Source organism: Thalassophryne amazonica, chromosome 15 (assembly GCF_902500255.1).
Source record: "Thalassophryne amazonica chromosome 15, fThaAma1.1, whole genome shotgun sequence".
Lineage (NCBI taxonomy): Eukaryota > Metazoa > Chordata > Actinopteri > Batrachoidiformes > Batrachoididae > Thalassophryne > Thalassophryne amazonica.
Window position 1 is genome coordinate 42,663,113 of NC_047117.1, and position 27,995 is coordinate 42,691,107.

The 27,995-nt window shown below is 42.0% G+C and overlaps 1 pseudogene; it reads left to right on the plus strand.

Moving 5' to 3' along the window:
• The window catches only part of LOC117526246, a 207,199-nt pseudogene that overhangs the window by 162,634 nt on the left and 16,570 nt on the right, over positions 1–27,995 (plus strand).

A 27,995-nucleotide genomic window follows, 5' to 3' on the forward strand; every position in this document is an offset into this window, starting at 1 on the left:
GGGCTGGTACTTTTTGCCTTATGTGCTGCCCTGATCTACCGGAAAATTGGCAAGACGGCGGCATCAAGAACCACGGGCCCTCGCTTGTCCGTCATGGTTGACAAGGTTGGCAAGGCAGTGCATTCTCAGACTGCGTTGGCTCTTGAACTCAGACACAAATTGGATGACACCTTGGAGCTGATGCGTGCCTTGCAGTTGAAGCTGAAGGTTTCGGAGGCCGGTGAATATTCTTAATTCATAATTGGGAATATTCTTAATTCATAATTGGGATTTGGTTGTTCAAGTGGAACTGTTAAAAGTGTTTTTCACTGCTCAGCTACAGCACTCCAGGCTATCTAGCCTCAAGGACAAATTGGCCACTGTTTACCTCCAGAGGAATTTATTCAGGCCTTGGTGAGATTATTCGGCTCCATTCTTATCTCAACCCACAAAGACAATAACTGACTTACACATGGACTGAAGCATGCTCCAGCTTCTCCTTTTACCTCCCTTCCTGCCGCCCCCCCTGCGGCAGGACCCCATTCTTCCCAAGCTGGCAGGCGGTGCAACTCCAGTTGCAGCAGCTACCACACACTCACATCGCCTCAATTTGGAAAATAGACTGTTTCAAGTTTAGTGCACATAAACAATGTCAAATGTATATGTGTTGTCCTAATTCTGATGTGTGCCATTCTTATGGTAAACAAGTAATAATTGTGGATTAATTGCTGTTTGTCTGTGGAATGTGAGTGTGGAAATCTCGCTGTTGTAATGACAATGATAATAAAAGCTATCCATCCATCCACTTTCTTCATCTCTCCAACTATACCAAAACTTTTCACCAACCTCTTTCTCCTCATGTTTTCGTGGACATCTTCGTTCCACCACCAAGTCTCCTTGTCTTCCTTCCACTGTCCAGATGTCACCTTCCTAGCTGTCTCCTTCACCACATCTGCAGTACTCTTCCAGTTGCCCCAAATTGCTTCCCCTTCATCCAGTGCCTCTCTCACCTCCTCACTTAATTTCACACAACAGTCTTCCTCCTTCAGCTTCCAACATCTAATCCTTTGTTGAGCTCTCACTCTCCTCTTCTTCTTTACTTCTAAAGTCATCCTACAAACTACCATCCTATGCTGTCTAATGACACTCTCTCCTGCCACCACCTTACAGTCTCTAATTTCTTTTCACGTGGATCTCTTACAAAGAATGTAGTCCATCTGTGTGCATCTTCCTCCATTCTTACATGTTATCCTGTGCTCCTCCCTTTTCCTCAAGTAGGTATTCACCAGAGCCATTTCCATCCTTTTTGCAAATTCAACCACCATTTTCCCTTCCACATTCCTGTCCTTGATACCATATTTACCCATTATTTCCTCATTGCCTCTGTTCTTTTGCCAACATGCCCATTGAAGTCCACTCCTTAAGGGCATTTCACATTGCACGCTTTGGACGTGGCAGAGGCATCGCAAATCGGTCTAAAAAGCATTATTTTCAATCAGATGCATCGCTTTTTAGATGCGTCAGAAACGTTGCGTCAAAAGCCGAGCTTAAGCGATGCTTCTGCCGGGAGCACACATTGCTGCTTGTCGACAGGCTGTCGTAGTCAAGATCAACCAAATCCAACTTTTGCCGCTCTGAACGTCACATAGCTTTGGGCTGTCCAATAGAAACGAGGCATCAGGTCAAAACACGGAAGACTGCAGAAACCACTGATCTGTACAAAAACTGTTATATATAGATCAGTGGCAGAAACATGTCACAGGACTGCTTATTTATAAAGAGCAGTTTTTAAAAAAAAGTTTAGAACACTTGTAATTAAAATAGTATAAAAAATAAATAAAAGATTCTTTCTTCATCTGTAAATTAAAACCATAACTTACCTGTTATTTCAGATTAGATGATTTCTTGTTTAACATAAGGAACCTTGGACATTTATTTTTCAACAAATAAGAGATTATTCATATCTCAGTTCAACCAGAAAACAGACACTGTAAATAAATACAAATGTTATTATAAATACAACAGGAGATAATTTAACATAACTGCAGCGTGATTGTAAAGTAGGATTTCTGTGACATAACTTCATGAAGAAATCATTTTTTTTAAGTGAGTCATTTCAACTTGTAATTACGTCAGACTATGTGCTTGCCTTTAATGTTGTGATCAGGACAGAGTAATTTCTAAAATATGACTGACTAGTGATTGTGAAAGTTTTAAAATTGTTCACAATCGGGGCAGGGCTTCTACCTGTGCAAATGTCTTTTGACTTAACTTTGATTTCATGGACATTTTTAATGATCCATTCATTTATTGTTAAAATATAAAATGAAACACCTTTTAAAAAATAATAAAATAGTTGCTGTTTAAGGAGTTTTTTATTTAGAAGCAGGTGTTGGTTTGCTGGATTCTCAGGACATTTAACCAGATGAAGGTCTCTTCTGCAGTTATTTAAAGTTGAGCTTTTATGGTCTCAGAATTAACGAAAATGGTGCAGGTTTATTTGGTTAAAAAAAAGAATTATTTCCAAGTTAAAACGTTCACTCAGTTCAACTGTGATTCTGCAGCTAAAAGGCTAACCTTAGCCGAACTTTAAACCATCAGAAGTGCACGTCACAATTTATTTTTAAATTATTCTCACCTCAGACAAATTTGCAGAAGTAAGCTCCATTGCTTAAACTGGGTGTTTTTTATATCCAAAAGTGAGGAATTTCAGACTGAGCGGATCTGCTACATCACCCTGGCTGTCTGCCTCAGTCTGCCCAGGGATGAGGCCTGAACTCCAGCTGCTCTGTGCGGGTCGGCCCACTGTCGCGGTTCGAGCAAACTCCACCAAGTCGTCAGTCCCTCCCTCAGCTCGGCGTCACTCTGAAAAGTATCTGAAAAAGTTTCTCCCAGCAGGGTGATGGAGAATTGTTCTACTTTTTTGTGGTTCTACATACACAAATCCAACATGGCGGTTGCTCAGATTTTTTTTGGGTTATGGAAACAACCAGAGTGTGATGTAGTAATCTCTGGCCCCTTGCCACTTCTGACACGACGCGTCTGATGTCAGGCGTTGATGTGTTGATGCAATGGGAGGCGTTGCATGAACAGTATAGAACATGCAATGTGAAGGCACATAACACCACTTTTTCAATGCTTGGACACACTCTCCACCACCTCATCTAACTGACTCCAGAAATCTTCTTTCTCCTGCATCTCTCAACCTACCTGTGGTGCATATGCACTGATGATATTTCATCATCACCCATTCAATTTCCAACTTCACACTCATCACCTGTCAGACACTCGCTTAATCTCTAACACAGTCTAACATACTGTTCCATAGAAATGACCACAATACCATTTCTTTTCCTGTCCTCACCATGATACAACTTGAACCCACCGCCTATGCTCCTGCTCTTACTTCCCTTCCACTTGGTCTCTTGGTCTACCTTTCTCCTCCTCTTCTTTGTACACATACACACAAAAACAATGGTTTACTCTTTGAGTTTTTAACACAGCAAGTCCCTTCAGTTTCTCCCTTGTTTTCACTCGGGGCCACAAAGCCGGATCTGCATGTTGATTTGGCACATTTTACACCAAATCAAATCAAATCAACTTTATTATATAGCGCCAAACCACAACAACAGTCGCCCCAAGGCGCTTTATATTGCAAGGCAAAAGCCATACAATAATTACAGAAAAACCCCAACGGTCAAAACGACCCCCTATGAGCAAGCACTTGGCGACAGTGGGAAGGAAAAACTCCCTTTTAACAGGAAGAAACCTCCAGCAGAACCAGGCTCAGGGAGGGGCAGTCTTCTGCTGGGACTGGTTGGGGCTGAGGGAGAGAACCAGGAAAAAGACATGCTGTGGAGGGGAGCAGAGATCGATCACTAATGATTAAATGCAGAGTGGTGCATACAGAGCAAAAAGAGAAAGAAACACTCAGTGCATCATGGGAACCCCCCAGCAGTCTACGTCTATAGCAGCATAACTTAGGGCTGGTCAGGGTCACCTGATCCAGCCCTCAGTATAAGCTTTAGCAAAAGGAAAGTTTTAAGCCTAATCTTAAAAGTAGAGAGGGTGTCTGTCTCCCTGAGCCGAATTGGGAGCTGGTTCCACAGGAAAGGAGCCTGAAAGCTGAAGGCTCTGACTCCCATTCTACTCTTAAAAACCCTAGGAATACAAGTAAGCCTGCAGTCTGAGAGCGAAGCGCTCTATTGGGGTGATATGGTACTAAGAGGTCCCTAAGATAAGATGGGACCTGATTATTCAAAACCTTATAAGTAAGAAGAAGAATTTTAAATTCTATTCTAGAATTAACAGGAAGCCAATGAAGAGAGGCCAATATGGGTGAAATATGCTCTCTCCTTCTAGTCCCCGTCAGTACTCTATGTTAATTCAAAATGCTGCAGCATTTTGAATTAACTGAAGGCTTTTCATGGAACTTTTAGGACAACTTGATAATAATGAATTACAGTAGTCCAGCCTAGAGGAAATAAATGCATGAATTAGTTTTTCAGCAGCACTCTGAGACAAGACCTTTCTAATTTTAGAGAAAAAAGAGAGAAAAAGCAGTCCTACATATTTGCTTAATATGCACATTGAAGGACATATCCTGATCAAAAATGACTACAAGATTTCTCACAGTATTACTAAGAGGTCAGGGTAATGCCATCCAGAGTAAGAATCTGGTTAAACACCATGTTTCTAAGATTTGTAGTGCCAAGTACAATAACTTCAGTTTTATCTGAATTTAAAAGCAGGAAATTAGAGGTCATCCATGTCTTTATGTCTGTAAGACATTCCTGCAGTTTAACTAATTGGTGTGTGTAGTCTGGCTTCATGGATAGATAAAGCTGGGTAACAATGAAAATTTAAGCAATGCTTTCTAATAATACTGCTTAAGGGAAGCATGCATAAAGTGAATAAAATTGGTCCTAGCACAGAACCTTGTGGAACTCCATAATTAACCTTATAATAATTAACCAGTGCCTTTAATACCTATGGCATGCTCTAATCTCGTAATAAAATTTTATGGTCAACAGTATCAAAGCAGCACTGAGGTCTAACAGGACAAGCACAGAGATGAGTCCACTGTCTGAGGCCATAAGAAGATCATTTGTAACAAGAAGATCATTTGTAACCACCAGATGACCTTCTTGGCACAACTCCACATTCCATGGAGTGTGGGCAGGAGTGGGTTTTAACCTGGAACCTTCCAACCTGGAAGCACGGTGGCTTAGTGGTAAGCACTGTTGCCTCACAGCAAGAAGTTCATGGTTTCGATTCCCACCTGTGGCCTTTCTGTGTGGAGTTTGCATGTTCTCCCCGTGTTTACGGTGGGTTTCCTCTGGGTGCTCCGGTTTCCTCCCACATTTAAAGACATGCAGGTTAGGTGAATTGGAAACTTTCAATTGTCCAGGTCTCCGTTGCAAAGGAGGTCTCGATCTCAATGGGACTAATCTTTTTTAAATAAAGATTAAATTAAAAAACAAGCATACTTAACCTAACCCCTGCCTATAATGCTTTTAACAGTGTAACAAATACATTGTAGTTGTTTAGCCCCTGAAGGTGTTTGGGCTCTAAATCAATACTGGGCTAATTCAAAAGGTTTTTGTCTCAAATAAAAAGTTGAAACCACAGAAATCTAAAAAATAGAGCCAAACTTCTAAAATTCCAGAGTTTGCCTTTAAGAATGATGTTGCATTATTCCATTAGATTGTGAAGACAGTTACCCAAGTTACCCAAAGCACATCTTGCAATTTTTTTCTCTTAGCCTACCTATTTTTTCTTAAAATTTTGAATTAAGTTGTGGATATGGTGCTTAAGTTCCATACATTTGTTATTACTCTCTTTTTTCCTGTTTTAGGTCACAGATTTTGGCTTTGCCAAGCGTGTAAAGGGCCGGACCTGGACACTATGTGGCACCCCAGAATATTTGGCCCCAGAGATAATTCTTAGCAAGGTGAGACACATTTATTTTCTTTAAGATATCTGTGAATTGACTCTCACACCATATGGATTCATCAGTTTCTTTTCAAGTCATGATAGTCCCCATTTAATCCCTATTTTGCACTTTGTTGTCTTGTGTTCTTAATCAGGTCTACTTACAGCCACCCACCTGAGCTTGGTGGGGTTTGCATAATATTTGGTAATGCCCCTACTGCATGTTCATATTTAAACCAATACTTGTATCTTTTACCTCTTTAGAATCAGGCAATCTCAAAGAAAATGACCATCAACTCCAATCTCAGCCAACCATCCACCACAAATGCCAATAACTAATAATTTGTCATCATATTAGAATTCATAATTTTCAGTTCTTACCTGGTCCTGGTCTTCTGGATCTCTAAAACAAGTCAAATCCAGGCATAAGTGGGCTTATTTTGTTGTGACACTCCACAGAAAAATAATATCCAGTTGTATTTCCCATAAAATATGTTGTATGTTGTTATAATCCATCAAATCCATTTGGGTCATTCCATGTCAATTCAAAGAATATTTGAGGGGCCTCACACACTTTGTCTCAGATTTTCTTTAAATTTTAACCAAATATTCCCAGACTATTCAGAACAACAAATCTGAAGTGTGAGGCCTATACGCCAAGTAGTTTCTGAGATATGGCCAATTTAGTGTTCATGGGTCTGCCATTTTTTTAGGCAAAAATTATGGCCGTCATTTCTGGAGCCATGTTCAAGGTAGAATAGCTCAGGCAAATAATGGACTTAGAGGCCTGACATTTTCTGTGGCAGTTGTCATGGACACCCAGACCAGGACTATAGTCAAACAACACACATTGACACTAAACTGTGAAGTTTATGTATGCTCAAACTATGGAAAATAATACATTGACTATTGCGAGCATCCATGTTTGAGACACTAAAGCATACCATTACACTCAAAGAAACCTTTCCATTTCTTGACTCCTTAATGCCAGTTATACTAGCTATGAAATATGTAAATTTGGCATGCTATCTGTGCTAAACAGTTATTGTGGGAGAAACCTCTGAAATCTGAAAAAAAAAAAAAAAACATTTTGTGGTCGAATTTTATTAGAGGAAAGCTCATGTGGGCAGTAAATAAAAACTCTTCAAACTGATTCCATTTTGAAGGTATTGATATCTACTTTATGTGTTATAAATATGGCCTTCTTTATGAAACTCCTTCCTGGTTAATTTAAGCATCCAATTATTGCTAACTTGTGCACTTACAAATGTATTTCTAGTGCTGAAATGACAATTTCATTTTAATTGTGTGCACACACTGCATTCATATGATTCATGGCACACCCCAGAATGCTTGCACATAAATCTGCCATGGGGGATTCCCCACGGTTTCCACAGTTACGATGCTTATATCCATCTGCATGATGAGCAATGCAGTGAATGGGGTACTGCATGTCTGGACATGTTCAAAGCTGCTGCTGTCAGTCTGGTTGGAGTAAGAATGCCTGCACGTCTTCCTCCCTGTTCTTCTTGGTCTGATGAAAGTGAATGTCATCACACTTCTTTTGGCAGGTGAATATTTTGATAATCTACATTTCAAATTTCGTTAAACAGACGAATAAACACTGAATGCAGTTTTTCTATTGGTATTGATCAGTCTTGTCAGAGTCATGTAATGCTTGGAATAACACTTTTCAATTTCATGGTTTCTTGTAGGAAACAAGGGGTCAAGCTAGGGCTGAAATGATTCATGGAGTAATTCGAATAATTCGATTACAAAATGTTCAAGGCAAATTCTTTGCCTCGAGGCTTCGCTTAAAGCTGTAGTACATATGCCAGGCCTGTATGTGGCGCTGTAACACTCCCATAAAAATACACAAGAAAACCATAGTGCTAATCAGTGTAGCAGGCGATGCTACAAGTTTGCAAAGCCACACGCTGAGTAAAATAAGCCTTTAAGAGAAAGGGTCCGCGCGGATCATCTGAATGGACTTATTGCGCATTTAAAGTGAAGCAGTGTGTTTGTATATATTAAAAAAAACAACACGTTTGCTCCACTGGCCGTTCTCCACCTCCGCAGATGAAGCGAAAGGATGCTCACTTTAAATGAGTCATGTTTAATGATTAAAAAAGTTAAATTCAGATTGGTAAGAGTTTTTATCAACGGGCAGCTTTTGTGGAAACGCTGCAATCCACAGCCGTTTTTCATAGGCGGTGTTATTCGCCAGGTATCTGTTGTGTGTGGGCCGCCAGAAGAGGAGGTACTGCTGGCCCACCACCACCAGTGGGCGCCCTGCCTGAAGTGCGGGCTTCAGGCACAAGAGGGCGCTGCCGCCATGGACACAGCCGGGGGTGACAGCTGTCACTCATTACCTCTTGACAGCTGTCACCCATCTACTCAACGTCCTCTCACTCCATAAAGACCAGACGTCATCTCCACCTCGTTGCCGAGATATCATACTTCATTGGAGGTAATATCCTAGCCGTTCTGTAATTGCAATATTTGTATATTGTGAGTGTTTGCAGGAGTACCAGTTCCTCCATGGTGAAAGCTGTGAGAGCGCTGAAGGCACTCTTTTCCCCTGAGGAATCTACAGTACTCAGCAGTGTTTGAGTGAGAGGTGGAGGTGGCATTCCCACCGTTGTTGTTACTGGGTGTACCACACCCCACACTTGACTGTCTTTGTTCTCGCCAGCAGTACCAGATCCGACAGTCGGGGACGGTGATCACCTGGGAATTCGGGACTTGGCGGCTCCAGTATTCACCAGGTTCTGTGGCGGCGGAAATCATGTGGTTCCGGCTCTTCTCAGGACAGACGTCTTCTATCCTCGAGCCTGCCCACACATCACCTTTGTGGATTGACTGTATTTATATTCTGAGATTGTCTGTATTTCATTGTGGCACATTTCACAACATTAAATTGTTACTTTTTGGGCTCATCTATTGGCCGTTCATTTGCGCCCCCTGTGTGGGTCCGTGTCCACTAACCTTTCACAACAGTGATTATCTCGGCCAGCGTCATGGACTACCGAGGGGCGTCACCCGGCTGTTGAACGACCAATGGAGAGCAGGAGCGCAGGCATCTGCAGGAGGCGTGATTGGTGAGCTGCAGCACATTCTCACCGCCTTTATGGCTCGGTTGGATCAAATGACCGAGCAAAACATCCTCCTGAACCGCAGGGTGGAGGCTCTCTCCGCACAGATGGCGGCGAGCGCTCAGGGCGCTGCTGCAACTCCTCCTCCTGCCGACCCTGTGCAGGATATGAACGTTCCAGTGGTGGTTCAACAACCCCTCTCACCATCCCCTGAAGCATACATAAGCCCTCCTGAGCCGTACGGAGGTTTGGTGGAGACGTGCGCGGACTTTCTCATGCAGTGTTTCGCTCGTCTTCGCACAACGTCCCGTCATGTACGCGTCAGATGCTAGGTAAATAGCTTATGTGATTGCTCTGCTTCGGGTAAGGCACGCACCTGGGCTACGGCGCTCTGGGAACAGAACTCACGGTTGTTATCAGCATACACTGGGTTTGTGGGGGAGTTCAGAACAGTGTTTGATCACCCTAACAGAGGAGAGACCGCTTCAACAATGCTGCTGTCAATGAGACAGGGACGTGAGAGCGCAGCCGCTTATGCAGTCAACTTCCGCATCGCGGCTGCGAGGTCCGGCTAGAATAACGTTGCGCTCCGCGCCGCCTTCATAAACGGACTGTCGTTGGTCCTGAAGGAGCAGCTGGTAGCTAAGGAGGAACCGCGGGATTTAGATGGGCTTATCGATCTCGTTATACGGTTAGACAATCGGTTGGAGGAACGCCGTCGGGAGCGAGGCAAAGGACGTGACCGGATACGCGCTGCCCCTCTCCTTTCCGGGTTCGAAAATGGGCCGCCCTCCCCACGCTCCACAGCCGCAGCGCTCTGTGGGGCAACAGCTCCCCCTGCTGACGTTGTTAGGGAAACGCACAGGGCCAAAATGAGGAGGCTGATCCGCGTGGAGTGTTTTCTCTACAGCTCAATAAAGAGCACACACAGACAAACTGCCACCAAATGGCCACAACAACACCGCCCTCAGAGACTGGCTAAGGGGGGTCAAACATTCACGTGAGACACACACAGATTGCCACACCGACTCCCCAGTTACAATCCTGAGCGGGGATTTAACCCTTCAAGCCCCAGCACTGGTGGACACGGGTGTCAGAAGGGAATATTGCTAGACAGCAGAGGGGGGCAAGGGAGGTAGGGCTCCTCTGGTGGTGCTTCCTTCGCCATTGCAGGTTCGGGCACTAGATGGCACCCTCCTCCCTTTAATCACAGCAGGCTGTACAATTTCTCACAGACCTGAGCGTGATCAATGGAGACCTACATCCGGGACTCATTAGCTGCCGGCTGATCCGGAACTCCACCTCCCCGATGGTGGCAGGTTTCTTTTTTTGTGGGCAAGAAAGATGGCTGACTCCGTCCATGCATTGATACAGGGGGTGAATGAGATTACGGTTCGCATCGATACCCGTTGCCATTGTTGGATTCCGTGTTCACCACGCCGCCCTGCATGGAGCCAAATCTTTACTAAGCTGGATCTTAGAAATGCGTATCACTGGTTCGGATCCGAGAGGGAGACGAATGGAAGACGGCATTTAACACCCCGTTAGGTCGTGTGGATTCCGGCTCTTCTCAGGACAGACGTCTTCTATCCTCGAGCCTGCCCACACGTCACCTTTGTGGATTGACTGTATTATATTCTGAGATTGTCTGGTATTTCGTTGTGCACATTGCACAACATTAAATTGTTACTTTTTTTGGCTCATCTATTGGCCGTTCATTTGCGCCCCCTGTTGTGGGTCCGTGTCACTACACTTTCACAACAGTATCCACAGAAAGAAAGAATTTGAACTTTGGTTTGAGCTACACTCTGTACGGCATGTATAAATATACACTAAACACTGATAAATCACAGTAATAAAAGTACAAAGGAAATATGCATAAGAAGGAAAAAAGAAGGCACTGTCTGCAACTGAAGATTTCACAGACTACCTGGGCTTATGGTTGGCAAAGCTCTAAAACTCTTAATATGAAAAAATTTAATAACCTGACAGAGAGAGGGAACACCTAAAACTTAAAATCTGCATGATGGCACAGCAACATTGTGCCACTGCTTAGGGAGAGCCCTGCCACTACTGATAGTGTTTAAAAACACAAAGGTACTTTTATCTGATTACTCAATTAATCGATAGAATATTCAATTCCAAAAATATTCGATAGCTGCAGCCCTAGGTCAAGCCCATCACAGACTTAGATGATGCAACAAGAGAACTTCTGCTTTGCAGAACAGGCACATCACACAACATCACACTCATCAACATCACACACATCAACCACGAAGGAGTTTCATAAAGAAGGCCATATTTATAACACATAAAGTAGATATCAATAACTTCAAAATGGAATCAGTTTGAAGAGTGTTATTTACTGCCCACATGAGCTTTTCTTCTTATAAAATTCAACCACAAAATGTTTTTTTCAGATTTCACAGGTTCTCCCACAAATAACTGTTTACTACAGATATGCCAGATTTACATATTTCATAGACAGTATACGTATAGTAAGGAACCAAGAATGGAAAGGCTTCTTTGCGTGTAATGGTATGCTTTAGTGTCTCAAACATGGATGCTTGCAATAGTCAAGTGTATAATTTTCCATAGTTTGAGCATACAGAAACTTCACAGTTTAGTGTCAATGTCCTGTTGTTTGACTATAGTCCAAGCCTGGGTGTCCATGACAACTGCCACAGAAAAAATTCAGGGCTCTAGGTCCATTATTTCTAAGATATTCTACCTTGAACATGGCTCCAGAAATGACGGCCATAATTTTGCCTAAAAAACGGCAGACCCCATGAACACTAAATTGGCCATATCGCAGAAACTACTTGGCCTACAGGCCTCAAACGTCAGATTATTGTTCTGAATAGTCTGGGAATATTTGATTGAAGAAAATCTGAGACAAAGTGCGTGAGGCCCTCGTTGAATTCACATGGAATGACCCATTTTATTTCCATAAAAAAGTAAAAATATGACAATAAAAACAACGTCTTTCCTGTGTATAGTAACCGGTTTCCAAATTGTAGTCGTGTGGCGTAAAAGTGACAGAGAGGCCAGAGGGCGCACAGGAGTGATGCTACAATATGAAAATTTTGAAATATTGAAAAAGAAAGTGCTTGAATGGAAATTTGCATACATTTAAATATGCAAATTTATTTTTTATGGTAAAATTAATCATAAATACAATAATACTGTTGGGCACATTTGGAGCTAATTTGGATCAATTGTCCGAATGGCACTTTTACATCCAAAAGGCTCACAGTGTCACAGTGCCTTATGACTAGAGATCTGATATTGTACACAGTTGTTGTCCAGAACATAAAAAACAAGTGTAGTGTGTTTGTAAGCTGTACTATGAAATAGATCTATGATACAGGTTAATAATAATTACCTTTTTTATTCAAGGAGAAAAAAAAATGCAATTTTGGACATGTAGCAGTTACATTACTCAAGTTGTGTAGCACTTACAGAGTTTATACCATATCTCCAGAACCTAGAAGGCAAGAGCTTTCAAATGAGATATATCACAAGCATGTAGGATGCATAACACTATTTTACTGACCAATGGCATTTGGGTAGCAATACTTTGTGCACAAGCCAGAAAGAGGTGGGTGGGCTAAACCAAAAAATAGCAATAATATTATACTTAGCTTGTTGCACCAACTTAAAACACTTTATTAGATTATATTAAAGGATTACAGAAGTTGGACACATATTACATTCATCCATTCATTTTGTGCCACATATCAGAGTCCAGCTCACAGTGGCAGTCGGCCAAGCAGCTCAACCCTACACTTCCCTGTCCTTGACTAAGCCCTCTAACTCTTGCTGGGGGATTCCAAGTCATTCCCAGACTATCTGAGAAATATAATTCCTCCATCTTATCCTGGGCCTCCACCCAGTTGGATGTACCTGTAAGACCTCCCTGTGGAGATGATCAGTGGGCATCCTCACCAGATGACCACACCACCTCAGCTGGCTCCTTTCAATGTGAAGAATCAGCAGCTTTACTCAGTCTGTCTTGGAATTTCAAGCTTTTCACCTTGTCCCAGAGTGTAAACCCAGATACCTGACTGGGAGTCTCATTTCTGCCAACTTCATGAACATAGAGCAAAAGAAAAGAAATGTCACAGAGCCATGTTTGATGTGACGAGAATAAATCTTGTTTAAGTGTACTTTGGTGTCAAAGACGTGACTCCTGCATTTCACTGAAAGCTTAATTACTTGAAGTGTCATACTAATGCTGTTTCAGAAAAACTTATAAAACTTAAGTTGGAAACATACATGTTCTGAAAGCTGTGGATTCAATTGATTAACTTAGAAAACAATATGGATGCCAGCAGTAGTATATTCGAGGGTTGTTCTTGTCATTACAACTGCTTGCTGTGGATGACAAAGATGGGAAATATGGCAGATGAGTGTATTTCTATTGTAGTCTGTACTCAATGACAGTATCAGTGATGCAGACATCTTTGGAAAAAACTATAATGCAGGCACCCTCATTAATATATAAATAATGCAAACATATCACAGTCAAAAACAAATAATTTGTTAAAAGCAATAAATGGCATGGCGTAGTGGTCAGTACTGGTGCTTAAGTGACCTTCGATCTCTCAGGCGGCACTGCATAAAAACCGACATCATTGTGTAAAAGCATCTTACCGTGTGGGATCAGGAACCCTTCAGAAACCATTGTCAGTTAACACAGTTTGTCACTACATCTACAAGTGCATGTTAAACTCTACCATGCAAAGCAAAAGCCATACATCAACAACATCCAGAAACGCCTCCGCCTTCTCTGGGCCTGAGCTTATTTGAAATGGACAGAAGCAAAGTGGAAAAGTGTGCTGTGGTCTGATAAGTCCACATTTCAAATTGTTTTTTGGAAATCACTGACGTGTCCTCTGGACAGAAGAGGAAAAAGACCATCCAGATTGTTACCAGCACAAAGTTCAAAAGCCAGCATCTGTGATTTTATGGTGGGGGTGTAGTGCCCATGGCATGGGCAACTTACACATCTGTGATGGCACCATCAATGCTGAAAGGTACATCCAGATTTTGGAGCAACACATGCTGCCATCCAAGCAATGACTTTTCAGGGATTCCTCTGCTTATTTCAGCAAGACAATGGTGAGCCAACAGCGTGGCTTCATAGTAAAAGAGTGCAGGTACTAGACTGGCCTGCCTGCAGTCCAGACCTGTCGCCCATTGAAAATGTGGTGGCGCATTATGAAGCGCAAAATACAACAACGAGACCCGGACTGTTTGAACAACTGAAGTTGTACATCAAGCAAGAATGTGAAAGAATTCCACCCAGAAAGCTTCAACAATTAGTGTCCTCATGTTCCCGAATGCTTATTGAGTGTTTGTTAGAAGGAAAGGTGATGTAACACAGTGGTAAACATACCACTGTCCCAGCTTTTTTGAAATGTGTTGCAGGCATCCATTTCAAAATGCCAATATTTGCACAAAAACAATAAAGTTTATCAGTTTGAAAATTAAAATATCGTGTCCTTGTGGTGATTCAATTGAATATAGGGTTGAAGAGGCTTTGCAAATCATTGTATTCTGTTTTATTTACATTTTTACACAACATCCCAACTCCATTGGAATTGGTTTGAAGAATAACAAAACAGATGTCAGGCAGGTCACCTTTTCATCCTATTAACCTTCTGTATCCTGCCCCCCCCCCCCCCCCCCTTCCTCCCTTTTTTTTTACTAGGGGTATACAAGGGCAGTAGACGGGTGGGCACTTGGTGTACTTGTCTATGAGATGGCATGCAGGATAGCCACCTTTCTTTGCTGACCAGCCAATTCAGATTTATGAAAAGATTGTTTCAGGCAGGTGAGTTTATGTCTCTTTTATTATTATAAAACACAGTCAACGTGAACAGTGTAGGGTATAGGCCATTTGAATTTTCATGGTATGATAACTTAAGCAGTCACACTGTGGTTGTATGCGGTATTGCAGCCCTGTGTAGATGCTTATTTCAGTTTTGATGCACATGTGCTCTATTTTGTCTTCTGTGTTGATGGAAGTGACCAAGATTACTCTGAAAGTGCTTCAGGCTTTGCTTTGATTGGAGAAACTGTGATTTAACTCTGGCCAAGGCCATAGAAATTCCACAGCAACGCAAAATGTCTCAGAAACAAATGAAAATAGTCTGTGAAAATGCTGTATGTGCTCAAGTGTCAACTGTAGCGGGAAATGTATTACCCAAAGCTGCTGGCCAAAGCAGGAGACCATGTTATCCAGAACGTTTGAAGTTTTCACAGCAGAAGCCACCAGCCTTCTGTTCTAGCTGTGGCAAGAACCCAGAACACAGGTGGAATGAAGGCAGGTGTTCAGCTAAAGGCTCAATGTGCCCTTATTGTCACAAACCCAACCACTGGATGATGGCGTGTCATAAACTATTGTCCATACTCTGAGTGTAGAAGCACCAGAAGAGGCAGACAAGGAAATTCTGAACATTAGCCTGACTGACACTGTGCTTCCCATAGCCTCATTAACAGTGGAGAAATGGTCAGTGCACCTTGTTATTTTATCATAGGATGTCCAGTTCAGAATAGACATAGGTGCCAATGTGTATACATTGACATTGGACAGCTACCTAGTCAATTCATGCACACAAGTGATTTGAAACATTCTAATAAGCTGCTGTGCTCTTACTCAAATCCAAAGTTAAGACAGTTGCAGCTGTAGATCAAACAGCTCACTATCAAAAGCATACCACCAATGCTGAGTTTGAGATCATAGATATAGAACAAGAAAGTGTGTTTGGCGGGAACCATGGCTGAGGCATTAGGTTTCAAAGCAAGACTCACAAACCACTGCTGAAACACAAGCAGCCATTGCTCCTGAGGTCAGCTTCCAGGGACTGTTGTACTATGCCTATGTGACTTCCCAGACTAATTCACACCACAGTGACATAACCTGGAAATACATAGTCAAAGTAGAAGGCCGTGGTAAAGTCATTGTCCCATTCTGTGCGCAGACAGCCTTCTGCTCTCAAAAATAAGATTGTGCAGAAACTTCATGAAAGGGAGGGCATGGGTATACACAAGAGTGGAGCAGATCCACTGAGTGGTGAGTTCCATTGTACCAGTCTCAGGGGAGGCAAAATAAGAATGCTGCATCGACCCCAGTGATTTAAGTAAGGTAATCAAAAGAAAGCACTACCCCATGCGAACAGTATGAGGAAGTTGTGGTCCTCAGTGCCTGGTGCACAGATATTCTGTCCTCGATGCTAAGTCCTGGATTCCTACAGATTGAGTTGGATGAAGAGTCCTTGTTACTCACAACATTCAACATGCCTATTGGCAGATTCAGGTAGCCAAGGCTACATTTGGCATCAGGTTTACCCCTGAAATATATCAGCGCATCAATGGGATGGCATGCCAGAAAGCATAAAAAGAAGCCATCGCTATCATGGATGATATCTTGATTGTGACACCCAATGTGAAAACACATAATGAGATTCTACCCAAAGTCATTGAGCAAGCCAAAAGCTACAACTTGAAGTGGATCTTCAACAAGTAAATGGTAAATGGACTGCATTTTATAGTGCATTCCATCTGCATCAGATGCTCAAAGCACTTTACAATAATGCCATCACATTCACACCGATGTCAGGGTGCTGCCATATAAAGCGCTCACTACCACCATCCTCACACTCGAATAGGATGAATATGCCACAGGTGTGTAACAAATTAAATAATGGTTTAATTTAGCCTTATGTGTTATTGGCCTCACACGGGGCACCATAAAAAATGTACGACATTAAGTAATAGTGTAATTTAATATGTTTGAATTATGGCACCTCACATGAGGGCACCAAAGATGTAACAAATATTAAATGGTTTAAGATTAGTTGCAGTTGTTAAACTTTAAAGTTTGGTCACACACAGCGGCACGAGCTGTAGCAAGTATAATTATTAAGATCCAAAATTGAATTAAATTGGACTGGACCTCATTCACTGGGTCACCAAAATAATTAACAATTTTAAAATTTAATATTTATTTGGAATATGTTTAATTAGAATGATAGTTATTTAACTCTGGAGCACCACCTGTTTTTTTTATTATTAAAGACAAGGAAGTTTAATTTAAACAACTGTTAATTAATCAGTCTCAAATCATTAATCAGTCTCAAATATGAAAGTCAGAAATTCTATGATACGATTTGACCAACACTGTCTCCGCCTGAACACAATAAACCACAGCAGGAATATTTACATTTTATTTACACATATACAAGAAAAATGAACAGTTTACTGGCATTTTGAGTGGATAGAGCACTAATTAAAGTAGTTTATTATGAACACTTTTGTTACTCATGAAATGTTGAAAGAAAGCGGTCAAATAAAGCTGAAGGAATTAAATAAATTAAATAAATAAATCTGATTTGAATTTAGTGATGAATTTTGAGGCCAATTATTATTAAGAAAATTGTCGAAACAATATGTGAAATATGCTTAGGCCACTTTGCATCCATTGACAACAAAACCCTTTGCTGAAACCTTAAACGGGTCACTTAGACTGGTCAGTTGAAGAGGTGGAACGATCCGATCGGTGTCGGTCATTGATGTGGTAGGCCTTCCCGGCCTGAGCTCACTTGGGTCTGGTCTCCCCGGTGATATCAAGGCTTCAATGTCGACTGGTTTGGTTTGCAGGCAGGCTGACTGTTTTCTTCTGCTGGCAGGTCCTCTGTCATAGTTTGACCCAAGATGTGAAGGTGATTTGCTGAAAATGGTTTCTGGTAGCTTTAAAAATTTGTGGCAACCAGATTACAAGGGTTTGTGAATATAGACAGTTAAAAGGTAACTTTTAAAAGTTTTGAGAGTGACATGGTTACAAAAAGGAAAAGTTGCTTATCTGTAAATTCACAAAAGTTGTGCTAGGAAGTTATCTTATAAAAATGAACAACTTAACGAGCCTTAAAAATACTTATCAAGTAGGTAAATTGTTATCAAGTTATAAAACATAATGAACAAAGAACCACATGGTAGCTTAGCTACAGGAAGCTAGACCACAAAAGAAAAATTTAAGCATTTGCAGAAAGAGAAAGAAAAGAGAAGAAGCAGAGTGCCGAAGGGGCTTGCCTCTTCTCAGAGCTCTTCTCTGAGAGCTCTTCTCCTCTTCAGAGTTCTGTTCTGGAACTTTAAAAGGGGACTTATGTTAAACTCCACCCACTTGGTGTGTAATTTCAACTTCATAACATTTCATGTGTAGAAAGGCAGACAGATGAGTCACTATTTAAAAAACATTACTATGCTGTCATACACTTTGTTCTAAGATACTTTGAATGAATATAGATTATTAAAGTTACCACCATTGAAAACAACATACGAGGTCTGTCAATAAAGTATAGGTCCTTTTATTTTTTCAAAAACTATATGGATTTCATTCATATGTTTTTACATCAGACATGCTTGAAACCCTCGTGCGCATGCGGGAGTTTTTCCACGCCTGTCGGTGACGTCATTTGCCTGTGAGCACTCCTTGTGGGAGCAGTCATCCAGCCCCTCGTCGGAATTCCTTTGTCTGAGAAGTTGCTGAGAGACTGGCGCTTTGTTTGATCAAATTTTTTCTAAACCTGTGAGACACATCGAAGTGGACACGGTTCGAAAAATTAAGCTGGTTTTCGGTGAAAATTTTAACAGCTGATGAGAGATTTTGAGGTGATACTGTCGCTTTAAGGACTTCCCACGGAGCGAGATGTCGTGCAGCGCTCTCAGGCACCATCGTCAGCCTGTTTCAAGCTGAAAACCTCCACATTTCAGGCTCTATTGATCCAGGACGTTGTGAGAGAACAGAGAAGTTTCAGAAGAAGTCGGTTTCAGCATTTTATCCGGATATTCCTTTTAATGCAAGATGTGCGGACGGATTGCAGCGTCGGCTCGCAGCCGCCGCGACGCTCCGCCACAGGAAAAACACCTCCTGTGGAAGCCTTAAGGACAAGTTGGAACATGTCCAGCTGTTAAACATTTCTCATATACTCACTCCACTGAAAGCCATCAAAGCCCTGGATTTTACAAATGGTTATCAACACTGAGGTGTTTTTCCTGTGCCGCCGCACCGCGCCGGCTGCGTCCCGACGCGCGGACACCGTCCGCACGTCTTTCATTAAAAAAATCTCCTTTAACAGTGGAATATCCGATAAAATGCTGAAACCGACTTCTTCTGAAACGTCTCTGTTCTCTCACGACGTCCTGGATCAATAGAGCCTGAAATGTGGAGGTTTTCAGCTTGAAACAGGCTGATGACAGCGCCTGGGAGCGCTGCGCGACGTCTCACTCCGTGGGAAGTCCTTAAAGCGACAGTATCACCTCAAAATCTCTCATCAGCCATTAAAATTTTCACAGAAAACCAGCTTAATTTTTCGAACCGTGTCCACTTCGATGTGTCCTCACAGGTTTAGAAAAACTTTTGATCAAACAAAGCGCCAGTCTCTCAGCAACTTCTCAGACAAAGAAATTCCGACAAGGGGCTGGACGACTCCTCCCACAAGGAGTGCTCACAGGCGAATGACGTCACCGACAGGCGTGGAAAAACTCACGCATGCTCACGAGGGTTCAAGCATGTCTGACGTAAAATATACTCAACAAAAATATAAATGCAACACTTTTGGTTTTGCTCCCATTTTGTATGAGATGAACTCAAAGATCTAAAACTTTTTCAACATACACAATATCACCATTTCCCTCAAATATTGTTCACAAACCAGTCTAAAATCTGTGATAGTGAGCACTTCTCCTTTCAAGGGTTCAAGCATGTCTGACGTAAAAACATATGAATGAAATCCATATAGTTTTTGAAAAAAATAAAAAGGACCTATACTTTATTGACAGCCCTCGTATTTCACCATCAAAATATTAATAAGTCAGAAAAACACATTTAACACAACAGCAGTTAAAAGGAACATATGTCAAACATTTTGTTTGATTAAACAACAAGAAACATACTTTCATATGTAGAATAATTGTTCTTTTGCATTTAAACCAAAAAGATCTTTTTCTTCACTGAGACATATGAAGAAATTGTTTGTCCAGGCGCTACGTTTATGGTCGCCATATCTTGGAAGAGACACTCTCTGGTCTGGAACAGTTCAAACTTGACATGAGGCAATTATAATGTCATATAATTTCCACTGACTGAAATTTCACAGATCAACAAGTTTCAAGGACTCCCTTGAAGCGCTTTAAATTAGAGGCCCTGGGACAGCACATCTGGAAAGCAGGTTTTCAGAGATATCTCCAATTGGAACCAGGAATTTCTCAGTCAGGAGTGAAAACAACAGGTTTTTCCTCGCTTTCCCACCTTAGGGTTTGGTTGAGAAAACATTAATGTATGTTATTTGGTCTCAATCGAAGTCAGATTTGAAGTGTCATATTCGGCAAAACCAGTTGCCATATGTTAACCACTTATGACTGCTGATGGCCTGGAGTCAGACCTGGCCCAGACTGAAGCAGAGGCATGGCTGCACCCACTGATAAAGAAGGTGTCTGCCATTTTTGGGGGTTTGTCACATATTTATCAGTTTATCAAGTTTATACCAAACCTCAGCAAGGATGATGCCCTGTTGTGACAACTTCTCTAAAAGTAATATGGAGTTCACTTGACAACCAACTTAGGCAAGGGCCTTTACCGGGCTTTAAGAACTATTCATATCACCCAGTACTAAAGTACTATGACCCAGTAGAACCCGTAGAGTTTTTCTGTGATGCCAGCAGCAATGGATTAGGTGCTGTGCTGTGCTCCTGCAAGACAATCATCCAGTCGCCTTCTCTTCTCCAACTTCATCTCTTAGCCAAGTCCAAGCCATATTTCTCTAGGATGGACCTTGAGAAGGTTATCCATGCCTTCTTCACAAGTAGACTAGATTATTGTAACTCTCTGTATGTTGGCTTGGATCAGACCTCTCGAAACCGCCTTCAGCTTATTCAGAAAGCTGCTGCTCATCTTCTTTTGGGAAAGAAAATGTTTGACCACATTACGCCGGTCTTGGCTACTCTTCACTGGCTTCCAGTCCATTACTGTGTTGATTTTAAACTTTTTAAAATTCTTTTTAAAGCCCTCAATGGCCTGGCCACAGTGTATCTTTCAGAGCTTATTTTTCCTTACACCCCAACGAGAGCCTTATACCCCCCTCACACATAACCAGAATCATGCAGAATGGTCTCAGAATGTCATCCAGTCATTTGGACATCGGGCAGTCTTCAGCAACTTTTATGGCCATCTGACAGCAGTCTGTGTCATCTAAACTGTTGTCTACATGCATTTTGGATGCCATCGTGCAGGTGTGGACGAGGTAATCTGGATGCATTATGACACTGCTGACCACGCCTCTTTTCCCCCTGACTGCATCAGATTATGGCCATATTTGCCATGTCGGGCATGGTTTCTGCACATTCTTGCTATGTGTGACGGGGATTTAAGTTCTTCTGACCAACTGTTGCTGGAGGTGCCTAAAACCAGATTAAAAACTATAGGTGACAGAGCCTTTGCAGTGGCCACCCCCAGACTCTGGAATAGTTTTGCCTTTATCATCTCTGTCCCTAGAGACTTTTAAATCCTATTTAAAAATCTATTTCTTTTCTCTGGCATTTCCTAAGTGAGCAATTACATCTCTGCTTCTTATTACTTTTTACTCTTTATTTTACTTTGTCTTTTATTTGTTTTATTACCTGATGTAATTTTAATTTTAATTTTTTATTTATTTATGATTGGGGTAACTTGGTGCCCAATTTATTTATTTATTTTTTATTTTTTGTTATGTACTGCAGTTTGGTTGACTCCTGTCATTTTAAACATGCTTTGGAAATAAAGGTTGAGTTGAGTTGAGTCCATGCACGCACCAAGTTTCATCACTACATTTTTGGGAAGGCTGTCACAGTGTAGAATGTCTACAAACCACTTGAGGACATTTTCAGGAAACACTACATCATTTTAGTGGACTATTTTTCAAAGTTCATTGAAGTGGATGAGCTTAAAGACCAGTGGAGCCGTACTTGAATAAAACACCTGGCACTGCTTTAACTACAGAACAACTCCGCTTGAGTCAGTAGAATTGTCCACGGTGCAACTACTTGTGCGTAGGAGACTCAGAAATAAACTGCCTGCTGCCCACCAGTTACTCGTCCCTAAAGCACATAACCCTTCTGAAGTCAAAATCCTGCTTAATCGAGCCAAAGCTCACCAGAAGCAGTACTATGATACAACCCCAATTCCAATGAAGTTGGGACGTTTTGCAAAATGGAAATACAAACAGAATACAATGATTTGCAAAGACTCTTCAACCTATATTCAATTGAATACACCACAAAGACAAGATATGTAATGTTCAAACTGATAAACTTTATTGTTTTGTGCAAATATTTGCTCATTTTGAAATGGATGCCTGCAACACATTTCAGAAAAGTTGGGACAGAGCAACAAAACACTGGTAAACTTGATGAATGCTCTACGAACACCTAAATGGAAACAGGTGAGTGTCATGATTGAGTATAAAAGGAGCATCCCCAAAAGGCTCAGCCATTCACAAGCAAAGAAGAGGCGAGGATCACCACTTTCTGAACAAGTGCGTGAAAAATAATCCAACAGTTTAGGAACAATGTTTCTCAATGTTCAATTGCAAGGAATTTAGGGATTCCATCATCTACAATCCATAATATAATCAGAAGATTCAGAGAATCTGGAGAACTTTCTACACATAAGCGGCAAGGCCGAAAACCAACATTGAATGCCAGTGACCTTCGATCTCTCAGGCGGCACTGCATTAAAAACCGACATCATTGTGTAAAGCATCTTACCATGTGGGATCAGGAACACTTCAGAAAACCATTGTCAGTTAACACAGTTCGTCACTACATCTACAAGTGCATGTTAAAACTCTACCATGCAAAGCAAAAGCCATACATCAACAACATCCAGAAACACCTCCGCCTTCTCTGGGCCTGAGCTTATTTGAAATGGACAGAAGCAAAGTGGAAAAGTGTGCTGTGATCTAATAAGTCCACATTTCAAATTGTTTTTGGAAATCACTGACGTGTCCTCCGGACAGAAGAGGAAAAAGACCATCCAGATTGTTACCAGCACAAAGATCAAAAGCCAGCATCTGTGATGGTATGGGGGTGTGTTAGGGCCCATGGCATGGGCAACTTACACATCTGTGATGGCACCATCAATGCTGAAAGGTACATCCAGATTTTGGAGTAACACATGCTGCCATCCAAGCAACATCTTTTTCAGGGATTCCCCTGCTTATTCCAGCAAGACAATGCCAGCCAACAGCGTGGCTTCATAGTAAAAGAGTGCGGGTACTAGACTGGCCGGCCTGCAGTCCAGACCTGTCGCCCATTGAAAATGTGTGGCACATTTTGAAGCACAAAATACAACAATGGAGACCCCGGAAGGCACTTTTATAAAACAGACCTTCAGTGAAGCTGGAACCAGTGGAATAGCAAAAGATCAGATGTGTGGCAAGGAGCTTCTTCTGTGGCAAGACATGTGGCAAAAAACAATCGACCAGCACCAGCCCTGGTCCAAGTGACGCTTAAATAACAAACAGAATTAAACACAGGAGGCACGTGAGAAAAAACAAATCACAGTATTGAAAGATAACAAAATATTCTGATTGGGTGGAGAAATAAACTGAGCACAAAACCAAGAAAAGTATAACAATATCGTGATGACTCAAACAATCAATAAGGGAACTTCAAAATGTTTTACAGGAGGAAATCAACACTAAATGTGTGAGGGGCGGAGCTCTCGCATGACAGCTGTCACAAACCCCGCGCTCAGCTGACAGCATGAGAAGGCGAAAGCTTCACAAAGACCGCTGTCAAAACAAACTGAGCGCGGGCTGACCCAGAACCTGAGGAAATGTGGACAAACATGAACGAAGGGAGAAATATAACTAAAAACCAAAACCGTGGGCGGAACCTACCGGATCACAACAACCGGGGCAACCCCCAGAAGCCGAGCGAATGAAAGGAAACCCCAGTCCTCGTATGCAGCAGAATGAGTAAAAAATATGTCACAGACACACATTCTTACATACGCACAACAGAACACTGAATCAACCACGTACACCTTCATCCCTACTCAGGCACGCACGCACACACACACACACACACACACACACAGTTATCCGACTCCACGAATAGCACATACACCGGCTTTACCCTCATGACAACAAATGCAGAACACTTAACAGAAGAAAGTGAGAGACATAGTCACTCACAAACCTCCAACCAGAAACAGCATAATGGGAGAACACTTAAGACACAAAAGAGCATGGGGACCAGGGACGCATCCAACACAACCCCCAGAACCGAAACCCAACACTCCGGACTGTTGAACAACTGAAGTCGTGCATCAAGCAAGAATGGGAAAGAATTCCACCTACAAAGCCACATTCTGCACGTTACAACAGTGTGGCTTCATAGTAAAAGAGTATGGGTACTAGACTGGTCTGCCTGCAGTCCAGACCTGTTGCCCATTGAAAAATGTGTGGCGCATTATGAGCACAAAATACGACAACAGAGACCCCGGGCTGTTGAACAACTGAAGTCATATATCAAGCAAGAACGAGAAATAATTCCAACCGACAAAGCTTCACAATTAGTGTCCTCAGTTCCCAAACACTTATTGAGTGTTGTTAGTAGGAAGGTGATGTAACACAGTGGTAAACATACCACTGTCCCAGCTTTTTTGAAACGTGTTGCAGGCATCCATTTCAAAATAAGCAAATATTTGCACAAAAACAATAAAGTTTATCAGTTTGAACATTAAATATCTTGTCTTGTGGTGTATTCAAATGAATATAGTTTGAAGAGGATTTGCAAATCATTGTATTCTGTTTTAATTTCCTTTCACACTGCTGTCAGTTTAAGAAAGCAGATCACTGTTGCACATCATGCACATCAGTGCCAGTGTCATAGACTTTCACTGTGAAAGTCTTTGCTGAATAAAGAAACACCACGCAACAGCCATAATGACTTAAGGTTTTTTTTTTCATGAATAATTACTTTGAATATGATATCATTATCCAGCAAAGATTTTTTTTTTTTCACCCCAGTGTCACTGCTCAAGCCATGAAAGTATTGTTGCCTCCTTTCTCTCCCATTTGTCAGGTGCGTTTCCCGTCTCACTTCAGTTCAGACCTGAAAGACTTCCTGCGGAACCTGCTGCAGGTGAAAAACTGTATTTCCATTTTGATGTTAAGGTAACATCTGTTTTTCTTTTATTAGTTCTGCCAAGGATAATGATGTTTCTGTTTAAAAGATTGAAGTTGGTCTGGAATAAATAGTTCCGTTTGTAGTGGTTCCAAGTAATGGGTGGAGGGGGGAAACTCAGTACTTGACATTTGGTTGGGCAGGATAAAACTTTGTGTGTGTTCTGAGTGCTTTTCCAAATGGTTAATGTTACCATTTAAAAAGTGAAGAACTGTCATCGTATTACCACCAGGTGGATCTCACAAAACGTTATGGGAACCTGAAGAATGGAGTCAGTGACATTAAGGGTCACAAGTGGTTTGCAACCACTGACTGGATTGCCATCTACCAAAAAAAGGTATGCATCTGAGCTGCACATTTTTACATGCAAAGTCGCAGTGAGATTGGGTTGCTATTTTCGCCTCTATGACAGACCAGTGTCCTGTCCACACTGCAACACTCAGCTTACATTATTTTTCTTGGTAGTTCCTTGACTGGCTGCTTGAGGGTGGCTCTAAAACAGAGCACTTTCCCATACTGTGTTGAAGTGGCCACCTTTCGAGCAGAAATAAACATGTCTACAGCCTGGTAGAAAACAAAAACAGTTTGGGGCTTTATAGACAGTTTCCTCCTCCTGGACAACTGTACAGGGAGGTGTGTGTGTGTGGGGGGGGGGGGGGGGGGGGGGGGGGGGTTCTAACTCCTTAGTTTCAAGACATTTTGAGCCATAAAGTTTCTTAGAATTATTGGGAGTGCTTAATTTGTAAAGTGGGAGGTCCCGGAGCGCAGAGGATGGGTGGCTCCAGTGCAGAAAAAAAAGAAGGGCGGGGGGGCTTGCGAACAACAATGTGCGCCACATCGAAAATAAACTGGGCATGTATTGTAGGTCTAATAACACTAGTCACACCAAATCTGGATAGAGTACAAATTCCTGTTTAATGATGTACAGTGGTTCCTGGTTTATCGCAGGAGTTATGTTCTAAAAATAACCCGCGATAAACAAAATCCGCGTAGTCAGCGCTATTTTTTACACTTATTATAGATGTTTTAAGGCTGTAAAACCCCTCACTACACACTTTTCTCAAACAGGCATTAACATTTTCTCACTTTTTCTCTCTTGTGTAAACACTCTCTTTTTCTTCTGTGCGAGAAGATTATAAACAGACACACGCAGAACACAATGCGTGTGCTCTCCCTTCTCTCACTGCCTCCTGGGGTACCGATGCGGGATCCACAAAGAATCCAAGTCCTCTCTCAGTGGCCACGGAGCTCTGCGGCTGCAGTCAACATCCGGATCAAAACAGCGAGCGTAGCCTCTGGACCAGTGGTCAGATTTGGCGCAATTCCGAACAGCAGGTGGTGATTTATTTTTTTTTAATATTTTGTTAGTCAAGAGAGGTGACAGTTCATGGATCCAGTATAAATAGCTGGCGGAGCCAACGTCAGAGGTTCCGGAGCGCGCGTCCGAGGTTCCGGAGAACACTCCGGCTTGCTCCCCCTCAAATTAAGCCCTGATTATTGGTGTGGTTGCTTTGAGTGGTAGAAGCTGAGCCCAATGACTCTGCCTCTCACTGTGACCCAGTGTTGCCAACTTGGCGACTTTCTTACTAAATCTGGCGACTTTCCAAACCCTCTTAATGACTTTTTTCTCACAATTGACTAGCGACAAATCTAGCTACTTTCTCCTGGCGTCATTGGAGACTTTTCTAGTGTTAGTCAACTCAAAAGTGAAAGCACGTATTGATCTGTTAGTCTCTGTTCTCACCGAGCGGCAGTGGGTCTATACCACCCCACAGCAGTCACAAGTGGTCAGTACACAATGTACTCCGCTCGTGGCAGCTGCATATCACAGTGTAGCGGAAATAATATGTGTTTTAGAATATTTTGAAATTATCACTTGTGGATAATTTTACCTCGAATAATGGGGGCACCACCTATGACTGAATAATATTATAACAAGGTTAAAATATCACTGATTTTAGGGTTAGTGAATAGGAAATATTAAAATCAGTCTCTAATCTCACAGTAGTGAGTTCTACAGGTCAAGTCTGACCCTTCTGTAAAACCATACAAAATCACAGGCAACTTCACACATTTAAAACATTTATTTAACTCAGTCAGGAGTTAAATAACAGGACATATCACAGTAAGCAATTGATAATGATGACGTTCAATGACCAATTATTATATGATGTTTATGTAATTTGGTTAGTTGCGGGAGTTTAAGAATGAATTCCATTCTAATCCGCTGGGGATTTACTTTATTTATTAACATGACATATGGTTAGTGACAGGGAATAGAAGTAATTAAAGCCACTCTGCTTAAATCTCTGACACCATAGCCCGGTCTTACGTGGATGCGCCGTGCAGATGGTCTCCATGAGGTCAGATGCTGGGAGCTGTCTCGTTTTCAGTTGATGAACCGTCCGTCTGCGCAGCTGTCTCCGGTACCTTGGCAGAGAGACTCTGCCGGTCACCGCGCCCGGTTTCGTTGGTTACCAGGGGCTCTTTCAGTTGTTATGCTGCAACTTGTGGCGGCGCTTCGAATCGCTGTCATGGCTCAGCTTACCTGGATGTTTTTATCTCTGCAGCACTTTCCATCTGGGATCGTCAGAATAAAGGCGTGAGTGTCTTTAATTTCTATTCGCCAAAGCAAAAATTCGTCTTTCATCATCGTCTTTGGAAGCCACGTCAAATCAAAAATTCAGTACAAAAATAGCTGACTTTGTAAGAAAAATGTTCACAAGGTGAATTTGGAATTCAAGAAGAAAAAGC